Here is a 15372-nt window from a genome sequence, read left to right as displayed (position 1 = left end):
AGAATGCAATATACTGAATTGAGAAACATGCAGTAAATTGGTGCCTCACCTGTAAAAACGAAGTCCTTGAATGGTGGGAAGGGAGAATAGGGCAGGTGTTCCATGGGAAGATGCTGTGAAAATGAGAATATGCACTGATAAAGATGGCAGAATAATTGCAAAATATAGCAGAGGTTACAGTACTTCTTGAATTTTTTAAATGCTGGAGAGAGGAAGATGTGTACAGTCATAAATTGTGTTAGATGTGGCAAGAATTATGGACAATGATTTCCTCAGTGTGGAGGCTCATGGCATGAAGGATTAGAACAAGGAAATCCTCCCACTCTATGAGGGAGAAGAGAAGCAGGAGCAGAAACACTAACATGGAACAAATGCATTTGACTGCCTCGAAAATAAATGTCAAGTACACCTATAATTGATGGTTATACAGAACATCTCTCTTCAAGGGTAATTCTAGATAGAGGTTAAAATAATTCTCCATCCCACACATGCGATCTCTATCCTTGACTTACAAAGTAGCCCAACGTAAGCTCAGGAAGAGCAGACAATCTTCCAAATGACAGCTTTGAAGACATAATGATGAATTCAACAATTCAAAATACCCAGCCATTTGTCTTGTAGTTCAAACTGGCCTAGAGCCATAAAGCACGGAAATGAGCCCTTCGTCCCACTACGTGCCGCCTGCACTAATCCTGTTTCAGGCACTTGGTCTGCAGCCCTGCATTTTCGATATTCTTATTTTTTGCCTCCTTTCTCTTAGGTATTTCCGATCTCATTTCTGTCTCTTCCTCATGTCTTTCAGTTGGCACAATGCATCTGTGTTTCTCATTTTCCTCTGGTAATAGTCCAATTACGGACTTTCTGATTTCTTCTCTTTTGTCCCTCTTTCATTTTCTTTACAATTTAGAACTAAATTCTAATATTTTATGGTTCTGATTAAAGTAATTGACTAGAAATATTAATTCTGTTTCTTTCTCCTATGTTAAACCTGGCCCATTGAGTATTTGCAGCATTTTCTATTCTTTCTTCAGATTGCCATGTACTGCTGCATTTTGCTTTCCTCCTTTACTTCAGTGAGAGGGGAGAATCAAATGGTTTCTTTGGTAGTGACACTGGTGCACAACATTAGTTTCACACATGGGAGGCAGGCTGAAAATCACCTCAGTGGGTCGAAATCCTGTTGAATTGTGTCTTAGTTTTTACAAATATTATCTAACAGACAGCATTCGTATTTTTAAATTTAAGGAACAATTAAGTCAACTAACATCCAACCTACCCTTAAATTTACTTGGTCCATTTCTGACACCTCCCTCTCCTTTCTCTATCTCTCTGTTTCCATTTCTGGAAACAAATTGTCAATCAACATCATTTATAAACCTACCAATTCCCATGGTTATCTTGACTATATCTCTTCTCACCCTGTCTCCTCTAAAAATATTATTCTCTTTCCTCAGTTCCTTCACCTCCAGCACATCTGTTCTCAATATGCGGCTTTCCTTTCCAGGACATTAGAGATGTCCTCCTTCTTCAAAGAAAAGGGTTTCACTTCCTCCACTATTGATGCTACCCTCACCCACATCTCCTCCATCTCCCATATATCAATGCTCACCACATCTTCCTGCTGCCTTAACGGTGACCGAGTTCCTGTAGTCCTTACCTGCCACCCCATCAGCTTCTACATCTAATACATTATCCTCTGCAACTTCTGCCATCTCCAAACATATCTCTACCTCACCACCCTCTCTCCATTTTCCCCAAGGTTCGCTCCGTCCATGATTCCCTTGTCCATTTATCCCTCCCCACTAATCTGCCTCCCAGCACTTATCCCTGCAAATGGCCAAGGTGCTACACCTGCCCATTCACCTCCTCCCTCACCTCTGTTCATGGCCACAAACAGTCCTTCCAGGTGAGGCAACACTTCACCTGTGAATCTGTTGGGCACGTCTATTGTGTCTGATATACTTTCCTCGACAACAACAGGAGTTAGCACTCCATGAGAGCATATGTAATTCTGATAAGAAGTACACACCACTAAACTGAAATGAAAGCACAACCCAAAAAAGATTAAGAAATTATCACTACAGAAGGAAAAGTGAACCAATGGAAGAGCATGACCCTCCATGGAAGACATCCCCATGATCTAAGCAGAATAGCTGTCGACAAGGAAGCGTCAAGTACCTGACTCACACCTCTTCCCAGAAATAGTGGGGATCCTTGTGGAAACACAGGACCAGGTGGTTAACACAAAAAATAATCAAAAATATATCACAAAAGACCAACAAATTCTAGATGATAAATGCAGAAAATGCTAAGATAAACAAAAAAAATCCAACACATTACAGGATTCTGCTGCAGTTTAACACAATCTGATTACTTACACAGGCACAACCAACTGGCAAGCATCATTCACCAAAATCTTGCTTTAATATACAAACTCATAAAACACACTATACCTTACTATATATACAAGCTTGATCCAGTTTTAGAATCACAAATTATGTTATGACCGATCAGTTATTACTAATAGGTCAATCCATGATAACCATCTGGATGTAATAATACAGGATAAACAAACAAGAACAACTTACATAACAGATATAGCCATTCCAAGCACCACACAACATAAAGAAATCAATAAGTGAAAAATACCAGAAATATGCTAAATTAAAAGAGGAAGTTGAAGGACTATGGAACATGAACAGGATATATATTGCCCCTTTAGTATCTACAACTGGTATCATCACAAAGGCACTGCACAATAGCATTAAACAATTAGGCCCACACAGAAATACTTATGTAAATCTTCAGAAAGGAACAATACTAAACACCACTAGAATCGTCAGAAAGTTCCAAGCAATTGAGAAATGAGTGTGCTTGGCTATGTCCATATCTTTTACCAACTTGAGCTGAGAAAAAATAAAAACAATAATAATAAATAACCAATAAATATTGGGAACATGAGACGAAGAGTCCTTGAAAGTGGGAGAAGCTTGTGGGAGCAGTTCAGTGATGGGCCATTGAAGTTACCCTTCTGGTTCAGAAAATGGTGGAAAAAAACTTAAAACATACAATGAGTGGCAGTACAAAGGGAGAAAATGCCTTGTTAATGAGAGAGTTAAAGAGTCATAGAAAAGTACAAAACAGAAACATGCCCTTCACCCCATCTAGTCCATCCTGAACCATTTAAACTGCCTATTTCCATTGTCTTGCACCGGGACCATAGCCCTACATACCCCTACTACCCATGTTCCTATAAACTTCTCGTATACATGGAAATCAAGCTCACATGCATCACTTGCACTTGCAGCTCTTTACGCACTCTAACGACCCTCTGAGTGAAGAAGTTTCTCCTCTTGTTCCTGTTAAGAATTTCACCTTTCACCATTAACACATGACCTCTAGTTGTAGTCCCACCTAACCTCAGTGGAAAAAGCTTGCTTGCATTTACTCTATCTATACCCCTCATAATTATAATCAGGTCTATCAAATCTCTCCTCAGTCTTCTACGTTCCAAGGAATAAAGTCCTAACCTACTTAATCTTTCTTTATGACTCAGGTCCTCCAGTCCTGTCAAAATACTTGTAAATTTTCTCTGAATCTTTTAAACTTATTTACATCTTTGCTGTAGGTAGGTGACCAAACTACACACAATATTCCAAATTAGGTCTAACCATAATCTTATACAACTTCAACATAACATCCCATCACCTGTATTCAATAGTTTGATTTATGAAGGGTAATGTGCCAAAAGCTTTCTTTACAGCTCTCTCTACCTGTGACCCCTTCAATGAATTATGGACCTGTATTCCTGTATCCCTTTGTTCTACAGCATTGCTCAATGCCCAACCTTTCACTGTGTTAGACCTACCCTGGTTGGTCCTACACAAGTGCAATACCTCGCACTTGCCTGCATTAAATTCCATCTGCTATTTTTCAAGCTGGTCCAGATTCTGCTGCAAGCTCTAATAGTTTCCCTCGCTGTCCACTACACACACAATCTTGGTATCAGCTTCAAATTTGCTGATCCAGTTAACCACATTATTATTCAGTTCATAGATATAGATGGGAAACAACAGTGAACACAGCACTGATCCCTGTGGCACAACACTAATCACAGACCTCCAGTCAAAGAGGTAACCATCTGCTACCACTGTCTGGCTTCTCTCACAAAGCCAATGTCTAATCCAATTTACTACTTCATCTTGAACGCCAAGTAACTGAACCTTCTTGACCAACCTCTCATGCAGGACCTTGTCAAATGCTTGCTAAAATCCATGTAGACAACATCCATTGCCTTGCCTTCATTAACTATCGTGGTAATTTCCTTGAAAACTCTATAAGATTGGTTAGACATGACTTACTGTGCATGAAGCTGTGTTGACTACTTCTAATCAGTACATGTTTAACCAATTACTCATATATCTGGTCCCTTATAATACCTCCTAAAAACTTTCCTACTACTGATGTCAGGCACTCTGGCCTATAATCTCCTGGTTTATTTTCAGAGCCATTTTTGAACAGCGGAACAGCATTGGCAATCCTCCAATCCTCCTGTACCTAACCTGCTGCGAAGGATAATTTTAAATATCTCTGCGAGGGCCCCAACAATCAGACATCAGAGGACAATGGCCAGACTGGTTTAAGCTGACGGTAAAGTGAGTAACTCAAACACATTACAACAATAATGTGCAGAAGAGCATTTGTAAATGCACAACATGTCAAACCTTGAAGTGGATGGGCCAGAGTAGCAGAAGACCACAATGGGTTCCACTCCTTTATCTAATAATATGGCCACTGAGTATAAGTTCAAGTGTAGCACAGGATAATAAGTTAAAATTAGAATTTATCCTAAGGAAGAATGATAGCCAATGTATAATGCAGAAGCAAACCTTTATCCTGTGGATAATTTCTATTCTGCATTTGAGGCATGTACCATTTGTAAGGAAGTTTGTCTGGGGGAAAAAAAAAACAAGGACCTTTAATCCTACAATGCCTGTTGAATGATATCATTCATGAGCATGTTCAGTGACTTCTATGCAAATACAGGGACCATCATACTACAATTTATATAAGTGCACTATGCAAGCACAGGGTGCTCAAATGTGTTTAGTAATTAGATTTCCAATTCACTCTACTACAAAGCACTCCATTGCACAATAACATTTCTAGGTCTAAATACACCTGGCAAATCAAACTGAGGAAATACGAGAGTAAAATTATAGCACTGTAATCTTTGGAAAGAGTAAATATTTTTCAACGTATTAAACCCCGACAAAGTTGTTCTTATCTACTAAGTAATGATTGCCAAATGAATGTCTGGCATAATATTGGCACTGTAAATATAGTTTGTAGGCTGGAGGTGAAATGGTACATCACTCAAAACAAAACCATGAGCTAATTCCTTACAAATTACACGTGTTGCTGTATGAGTTATTTAAGACTAAAGCTGTTATTTTCACTTCTCCGGGGATAATTCCCAACACAGCAAAATGTCAGCTCAGCATGACCATCAATGTGACATATGCAGGAAGTTGGGGTGGAGGGAGAGATATATGGTAAATAGTCACACTTTACAAATGTCCAAGATAACCCAATTTTACAAAGGCAGCCTTCTCTACACTGGTGAGATCTGTCATAGATTGGGGAACTGCTTTGTCAGGCACTTTTGCATCATCACCAAAAGCAGAACTTCCTGTTGGTCAAACATTTTAATTCCGATTCCCATTCTTGTTCTGATGTATCGCTCCATGGCCTCCTTTTGTGCCAAGATGAGGCCACCCTCTGGGTGGAGGAGCAACACCTTATATTCCATCTGGGGAGTCTCCCATTTGAAGGCATGAATATTGATTTCTCCTTCCAGTAAAGGTATTATTCCCTCCCCTGCCCCTCTTCTTCTATTCCTTACTCTAGCCTCTTAACTCTTCTCACCTGCCTATCACATCCCCCTGGGTCTCCTCCTCCATTCCCTCTCTAATGGTCCACTCTCTTCTCTATCAGATTATTTCTTCTCCAGCCTTTTATCTTTTCAACCCCCCTAGGTTCACCTATCTAGCTATTCTCCTTCCTTCCCCCACTTCACCTGTCCTCCTTTTTATTTTCCAGTCTTCCCCCTTCTTCTTCAGTCCTGAAGATAGGTCTCGGCCTGAAATGTCGACTGTTTATTGATTTTCACCAATGTTGTCCGACCTGCTGAGTTCTTCCAGCATTTTGTGTGTGTTGCTTCCAATTTTACAGATCCATTTACACAAAGCAAAACACCGTTGATGCTGAGAACATGAAATAAGTGCACTATGCTGTTAACAAATGATAGATGAAGCAATGCTGTTGGAGAGAGGAAGACATAAACTTGACATTTCAGGTTGCTGGCCTTCTGTCAGAAAATTTCAAGTCAATGATCTTGCATCAAAGTGCTTCAGATTCATAACCTTCAGTTAGATGCAATTCTGATGAAAACTTCTTCTGACTGACTTAACATCATTGACCTGAAATCTTATGAAAAATTATTGAATGATAACTTTCTCTCTTCACTGATGCTGTTTGACTAGCTGAACGTTTCCAATTTTTTTCTGCTTTAGTTTCATTTATAAACCACAAAAACCATTAATTTACAACAGCAGTTACATAGGAGATCAATTTCACATTTTCTGCTAGCAGATGACCTAACTTCACAAAGTGTAATAGCTTTTTCTTTGATTACGTATGCTGATGAATCATTTATAATGGCTGATGTAGCTCATTCGCTTCTACCAAGATTTTACTTACAGAAGTACAGTAACCTAACACAATAAGGTAGCTGGCAGCATATCTCTGTGCATGTACTCCTCATTATTTGCAACACATCAAGATGATTGGACTTCATTTAGACATTTAACATGATTAAGACTACATTTATATTATGCCTCACCTAAACCCAACACATTCCAAAAAAACCTTATAGTCATTAAAGTATTTTGGAAATTGCAAATGTAATGGAGTACATCCATAGCCACAAGATAAAACAGTATTTAAGGCAAAGGTGGGATTGCACATTCTAAAACATCTCACAAAATTCTCCTAAGTGGTTGTGTTGATTAACCTTGTCTCAAAGTACACCAAATGGGCAGAAGAAGATGTTTATTTTAAGTTTCCTTCACTTCCTAACAGTCCTTTTAACTTGTTCTACTTCAGATTACTCCCCCCCAAAAAAGTCAAAGAAAATCACAAAATCACAACACACTGAGCCCATAATTTCTGTAAAGGGTCATTTGACCACATATCAGAATCAGAATCAGAATCAGGGTTTATTATCACCGGCCTGTGTCGTGATTTTTTAAAAATTTAGCAGCAGCAGTACAATGCAATACATGATAATATAGAAAGAAAAAAATGTAATCAATTACAGTAAGCATATATATGTATATTGAATAGATTAAAAATAGTGCAAAACCAGAAAAATATATATTAAAAAAGTGAGGTAGTGCTCATGAGTTCAATCTCCATTTAGGAATCATATGGCAGACAGGAAGAAGCTGTTCCTGAATTGCTGATTGTGTGCCTTCATGATTCTGTACTTCCTTCCTTACGGTAATAATGAGAAGAGGGCATGCCCTGGGTGATGGGGGTCCTTAATAATGGATATCGCCTGGATAATGTCTTGAGTACTACGGAGGCTAGTGCCCAAGATGGAGCTGACTTACTTCACACCTTCTGTAGCTTCTTTTGATCGTATCCAGTAGCCCTCTGCCCCCAAACCAGACAGTCATGCAGCCTGTTAGAATGCCCTCCACAATGCATCTATAGAAGTTTTCAAATGTTTTAGTTGACAAACCAAATCTCTTCAAACTTTTAACTTTTACTGACATTAAGTGCAAGGTTGTTGCTACTACACCACTGAACGAGCTGATTTATCTCACTCCTGTACACCATCCCATCTCAATCTGAGATTTTACTAACAAAGCTTGTATAATCAGCAAGTTTGTAGATAGCTTTTGAGGTATACCTAGCCACACAGTGATGGCTATAGAAGGAGTTGATCAGTGGGCTGAGCATACACCCCTGAGGTGCACCAGTAGTGATTGCCAGCAAGGAGGAGATATTATCACCACTCTGCATAGATTGTGGCTTTCCAATTAGAAAATCGAGGATCCAATTGTAGAGGGAGGTACGGAGGCCCAGGTTCTGTAGCTTATTGATCAGGATTATGGGAATGATGATGTTAAAAACTGAGTTATAATATCAATGTCAATGAATAGCATCCTGACATAGGTGTTTGTATTGGACAGGTGATCAAAGGTCATGTGAAAAGCCATTGAGATTACGTCTGCTGTAATCCTATTGTGGCGATAGGCAAATTGCAATAGGTCCAGGTCCTTGCTGAGGCAGGAGTTCATTCTAACCACGATCATCCTCTCAAAGGATAGATGGGAGTATCTCTGGGTGAAAGTTACTAAGGCAGCTCACATCACTCTTCTTAGGCACTGGTATAATTGCTGCCTTTTTGAAGCAGGTGGGAATTTCTGACCGTAGCAGTGAGTGGTTGAAAATCTCCTTGAATAATCCTGCCAGTTGGTTGGCACAAGTTCTCAGAGCCTTACTAGGTATTTTATCGTGGCTTGCTGCCTTGCAAGGGTTCACCCCCCTTAAAGACAGTCTAACGTTGGCTTCCAAGATAAAGATCAAAGAGTTACTGGGTGCAGCAGAATACAGCTGTCGTTATATTCCCCTCTTCAAAGCGGCCATTGAAGGTATTGAGATCACCTAGTAGTGAAGCATCTTTGCCATTCATGCTATCGGGTTTCACATTGTAGGAAGTATTATCTTGCAAACCTTGCCAGAGTTGATGTGCATCTGATGTCGTCTCCAACCTCACTCAGAGTTATCTCTTCATTCTTGCCCTCTGCAAGACATACCTGGTTTTCTTGTATAGACCTGGGTCACCAGACTTTAATGCCACAGATCATGGATAACAGGTAGAACGGAGACAGGCTCACACCAGTCAACATCAATGGGACTGCAGTTGAGAAGATGAGTAGTTTCAAGTTTTTTTGGTATACACATCACCGAAGATCAACTGGACTATACACGCCAGCTGTGTGGCAAAAAAAAACACAACAGCATCTCTTCCACTTCAAGCAACTGAAGAAGTTCAGCATGAGCCTCCAAATCCTCAAGACCTTCTATAGGGGCACCATTCAAAGCATCCTGACTGGCTGTATCACCGCCTGGTACGGGAACTGCAGCAACCTAGATCGCTGGGCACTGCAGAAAGTGGTACGGACAGCCAAGAACATCTGTGGATATAATCCACCCTCCATTGAGACATTTATAGCAGCAGGTGCAGAAAGAAGGCCTGGAAGATTATTGGAGACACCAATCACTCTAACCATAAACTGTTTCAGCTCCTTCTATCTGGCAAATGGTACCGCAGCATTAAAGCCAGGACCAACAGGCTACAGGAGAGCTTCTTTCTCCAAGCCATTAGACTTAATAATTCACATGTCTGTACATTATGACAGAGTCATTACACAAAGATTTTTGCTCCTTCACATTGTGAGACGGATGTAAGATTTAAATAAATTCAAATTCAAATCCTAGGCTTTTGGTCTGGGAATATATGCAAGTTTTCGTAGGCACACACTCGCCCACCCAGGTTTTAATGAATTTGGTAACAACTGCACCAAACTCATCCAGATTCAAAGATGAATTATGTCAGCATACAGTACCTGTAAAATTCCCATAATATTTTGATGGTTGATCAGGAGAACTGTGATGGAAATTTCACCCCTGCAGATACTGTTGTTGTAGAATAACTGCTGAAAACCACATTCTAATATTAATCACACTTTAATATCAGTGAACTGAGGCAAGATGTTAAACACAGGATTAGAAGAGGTAAAAGGAAAACACTGGCCAGAAAGCATAACATATGCCTTCCGATCTCATGTGCCTTGAAAAAAGAAAAATATGTTTTAATTTATAGATTTTTCATACCATTTTCAGGAGTGCCGAAATTCTTAACCGCTAATTATACAGTCCCTCCCCTTTTACATGAACTTATGTACAGCCCATACATACAAACAAGTATTTGGGAAACCAGCAGGGTTTGCTGACTGTAAAGGTATCTTCTGCTGTCTGGGAACTTGGTTCTTTGCTGCATGTACAAATTGTGAACTGTCTTGGTACAAACCCTGCCATAAACTGGGGTGGACCTGTACAACTAATTCAGCTGCTTTAATGCAAAAAAAATACAACTTAGAAATGCTATCATATAGCACAATACCTAATATTCTCTATTCAAAAAACAAAAGTTTAAAAAACTGACTGCTTGTTCACCATGGAGTGTGACTTTGATCTGGTTCTGGATACTTCTGCAAAACTTATTGCTGTGAATGACAGGATCCATTCATCCAGAAGAAGTCAATGATAAATCTTAAAGGGAATCTAAGCTAGCCCTAGCATACGGAATCCGACGCTGGAAAGCATCTGTGCATCACTGGCCCTTGACTTGGTAAAGTTCTCTTTGCCAAGGTTCTCCCAACCACCCTGCCTAATTGTAATTCTAACCTTAATGAAATCCTCCCTCATATGAGCACAACTCAATCACTATCGCCCTACCTCCAGCAACTGATCATGCATAATTAGAAAGAAAGATATCTGAGTACTAATTTTCTGTGAACTGGAGGCTTGATTAGTTTCAGCAAGTAAGATTTTGAGCAATATAAGATTTGGTGTTCCTGGGCTGATATTTAGCAATAGGAAACAAGTGACAATGCTTAGTATTGGATTTAGCACAATACTTCTGGAGATCTAAAGATACCAAAGTTTTGTGTGATCAATGATGCATGATTAAATTAACACCACAGCATTTTGGAAAAGACTTACAAAGAAATACTGTGTGTGAAAGTAGTCTTTGACAGTGGTGTAAAATAGTAGCCCATTTATATCCTCCCAGTTTGTTGTGGGGTAGAGAACATACTTCAGTTTCCGAAATAAAAAAGAAATGCTGGAACAACTAAAAGCTGGTCAGTCAAATGGAAAGAGAAGCAGAGTTAATGGCAGGGTAATGATGTTTTACAAGTTTTAAGTTATGGCAAAAACTAGAGAGGGGGAGATAGAGTAAAGAACAAATTAGATGGTGTATGACTAAAAGGATGAGAGATTAGATTACAAAATCAACTCCAGTGCAGGAAAAAAAACGATAGATGCGTCTAAAATGGGTGTAAATGGGAATAACAAAATCATTATCTAAAATGATTAAATTTAGTTCTGGGTCTGGAAAACTGTAATTTGCCTAGCTGAGAGACAAGGTGCTGGTAAGTTAGCCATTCAGTGAAATCAAAGCAGCTGTTTCATTATTGTCTGTGTTGTGATATTGTTATAGACCCAGTTTGTTGATGCACATCCGAGTTATTTATACACCTTCATAAATTTTATATCCGCTAACTGTCTATAACACACCTCTGTAGCTTATTACTAAACAGCTAGTGACGTGCTGAGCTCCTGTAATAATATTTGAAGGAAATTTCATGTTGTGTATCTGTTTTATCATACATTCTGATTCAATGAAGTTTAATTTTCAATAGCTGGGAAAATAGTAATGTGAGATTATTTCAAGATATTTTAATCTAGATAAATGATAAAGCCCTCCAAACATATTCAATTGCATTATAGTAATAAAATTTTAAATATATTAAAAAGATTTCTAATCAAAATAACAAGAAGACAAAAGCCATAAGCTTTGTAAACACAATGATTTTTTTTCCCTTCAGCGTTCCATCACACAATATATAACATCAAATTATGTGTAATACTATTTGCATAACTGGAAGCTTTTAATTGGACAACAACATTAAAAATGTACGAGGAAAGCTAAAACGGTCTTGGTGTCTTTTTAATTGCAATTCTACTGTCTTGAAATTCTGTTCAGTAAAGAACATTTTTATGGCCTGTGTGAATGAACTTCATCAGAACTGATCACAAATTGTGATCAGATACATTGTATAACTGTAGCATATTTCTGGGTAACACACACAAGATGCTAGAGGAACTCAACAGGTCAGGCAGCATCTATGGAGGGGATAAACAGTTGACGTTTTGGGCCACGACTCTTCATCAGTACTGGACAGGTTGGAGTTGGGGAAAGAATACAAGCTGATAGGTGATAGGTGAGACCAGGTGATTGGGTTAGGTGGGTGGGTGGAGGAGGGTGGGGAGGAAGATGAAGTAAGAAACTGGGTAGAGGGTGGGGGAGCGATGAAGTAATAAAATGGGAGGGGATAGATGGAGAGATAAAGGGCTGAAGAAGAAAGAATCTGATAAGAGAGAACCGTGCACCATGGAAAAGAGGGAAGGGGCAGGGAAACCAGAGGGAGGTGATGGACAGGTGAGGGGAAGAAAAGGGCTGAGAGGGGAAACAGAATGGGGAATGGAAAAACAGAGAAGGAGGGAGGGTTCAAAAAGTACCAAAAGTTGGAGAAATTAATGTTCCTGAACCAGGTCGGAGACTACCCAGGGGTTAGAAAATAAGTTGTTGCTCCTCTATCTTGAGTTTGGCCTCATTACAGCAATAGAGGAGGCTATAAACAGTCACATGACAATGAGAACTGGAAGATGAATTGAAATGGATAGCCACTGGGAGATCCTGCCTTTTGCTGCAGGCAGAACAAACACTTACAGGGATATGTGTCAGGAGGGAGATAAAAAGTGAGGAGGGAATGAGTTGACAGGGATTCATGTAGAGAACGGAGAGGCAAGGGGTGGGGATGGAAAGATGGGCCTTGTGGTTGAATCCAGAAGGAAGTGATGGAAGTTACGGAGAATGATGTGTTAGATACTGAAGCTTGTGGGTTGGAAGGTTAGGATAAGGGGAACCCCAACCCTGTTATCATGGTAGGAGAATGGGGTAATGCAAGAATTGTGGGAAATGGAAGAATTGCAGGTGAGGGCAGCATTGATGGTGGTGGAAGGAAAACCCAGTTGTCTGATAAAGGAGGACATCTCAGATGTTCTAGAATGGAAAACCTCATCCTGAAAACAGGATGAAAACAGGTGGAGACATGCACTGAGAGAAGGGAATAGCATTTTTGCAAGTGATGGGTGTGGGGAGAGGGGGTTAGGGAAAAGATATAGTCTCTGATAACTGTAATATATCAGTAGCTTTATAAAAGACACCTACTGAGAATATTGATCTGGGTCCTTTGTGCAATTGTTACGCAGAAGCATAGGGACTGCTGAGAATACATTGTGGTATCAAAGACTTGATTGATATCAGTCATGTCGTGCATACAAAGCATATGCGTGACACAGACTGAAGAAAGTTTGAGCTCTAATTCACAGTTAATTAAAAGGCATGAACCCTTCCTGACCACTGCCAAGGCATCTATGACACCAATTTTCCTCCAGCTATTCTTATTCTTTAACTTTTCATTGTTGGTGATATAGTCCATAACTTCTTTACCTGCCAATATTCTCAGGCTCCTGATTTCTCTTCAACCTATCCCACATTCTTGATCAAAACATCAGTCACAATCACCTTCCTTGTCAACGCCGTCCCCAGCAGAGAGCTGTTGGGGAGGGTTTAAACTAATTTGGCAGGGGGATGGGAACCAGAATGATAGAGTTGATAATGGGGCAGTTGGTATACATTGATGCAATATGCAGTGAGACTGTGAGGAAGGACAGGGCAAAATTGCAGTCAGTGGGATGAGTTGAAGTGTAACATGGGGCAAAATAAAAGAGGGTGATGAATACAGGACTGAAGGTGTTAATAGTTAAATGCACACAGTATACAGAACAAGGTGGATGATCTTGCAGTGCAGTGAGATTGGAAGGTTTGACGTTGGAATCATCACCGAGCTGCAGCTGAAAGAAGATCATAGTTGGGAGCTTAGCATCCAAGGATACACATTGATTCTAAAGAGCAGGCAGGGAGGTAGAGGGTGGGGTGGTTCTGTTGGTAAAGAAATGAAATCAAATCCTGAGAAAGTGGTGGCATAAGATCAGAAGATATAGTATCCTTGTGGGTAGAGTTAAGAACTGCAAGGATAAAAAGACCCTGATGGGTGTTATATACATACTTCCAAATAGTAGCCAGGATAAGTGATACATATTATAGTGGAAGATTTTTTTAAAAAGTGGCATGTAAAAAGGACAAAACTACAACAGTGATGTGGGATTTCAAAATTCAGGTAGATTGGGAAAATCAGCTTGGTGCTGGATCCGAAGAGAGGGAATTTATAGAATGCCTATGAGATGGCTTTTAGAGCAGCTTGTAGTTGAACCCACTTGGGGAAAGGAAATTCTGGATTGGGTGTTGTGTAATGAATCATAATTAATCAGACAGCTTATGGTAAAGGAAGACTTAGAATGCAGTGATCATAATATGATAGAATTTACCCTGCAGCTTGAGAGGGGAAAGCTCAAATTGGATATATCAGTATTACAGAATTAAAGGAAATTACCAAGGTATGAGAGAGGAGCTGATCGAAGTTGATTAGTGGTGGACGTTAGCAGGGTTGATAGTGAAACAGCAGCCCTAATTGCTGGAGTTTCTAGGGGCAATATGGAAGGCATAGGATAGATACATCCCAAAGATAAGGAAGTATTCTAAAGGGAGGATGATGCAACCACGTCTGATATGGGAAGTCAAAGAGAGCTTAAGAGGAAAAGAGAGGGCATAAGATATAGCAAAAATTAGAGGGAAGTTAGAGGATTGACAATCTTTTAAAAACCATTAGAAGGCAACTATAGAAGCCATAATGAAAGAAAATGTGAAATACGAAAGTAAGGTAGCCAATAATATAAATGAGCATACAAATATTTTATTGAAATATGTAAAGAATAAATGAAAGGTGAGAGTAGATGTTGGACCGTTGGAAGATGACTCTGGAGAGGTAGTAATGGGGGACAAAGAAATGGCAGATGAACTTTATAAGTATATTGTGCCAGTTTTCACAGTGGAAGACAATCGCAGTATGCCAGAAATTCAAGAGTATCAGGGAGCAGAAGTGAATGTCATTGCTATTCCTAAGGAGAAGGTGCTTGCGAAGCTAAAGGTGTGAAGGTAGATAAGTCACCTAAACCAGATGAATTACACCCTAGGATTCTGAAAGAGGTAGTTGAAGAAATTGTGGAAGCATTAGTAATGATCTTTCAAGAATCACTAGATTCTGGAATGTTTCGAAAGGACAGGGAAGTTACAAATGTCACTTCACTCTTTGAGGGAGGCAGAAAAAAGGAAATTATAGGCCAGTTAACCTGACTTCCAGAGTCCATTTTTGATTGAAAGGCCTGGTTAGAGTGGATGTAAGGCAGATATTTCTAACAGTGGCTGAGTATAGAACCCGAGGGCACATCCTCAGAATATAGGGCCATCCATTTGGAACAGAGATGAGG

At 39.7% G+C, this 15372-nt stretch overlaps 1 protein-coding gene across 6 annotated transcripts in view; it reads right to left on the bottom strand.

Annotated features, from left to right (window-relative positions):
• Nucleotides 1–15372, bottom strand: part of LOC140194593 (zeta-sarcoglycan) — a 971547-nt gene that overhangs the window by 607816 nt on the left and 348359 nt on the right. The window lies entirely within an intron of this gene.

This window comes from Mobula birostris, chromosome 3 (genome assembly GCF_030028105.1).
Source record: "Mobula birostris isolate sMobBir1 chromosome 3, sMobBir1.hap1, whole genome shotgun sequence".
Classification (NCBI taxonomy): domain Eukaryota; kingdom Metazoa; phylum Chordata; class Chondrichthyes; order Myliobatiformes; family Myliobatidae; genus Mobula; species Mobula birostris.
Note: the sequence above shows the minus strand (reverse complement) of the source record. Positions and strands in the feature narration are given on the sequence as shown.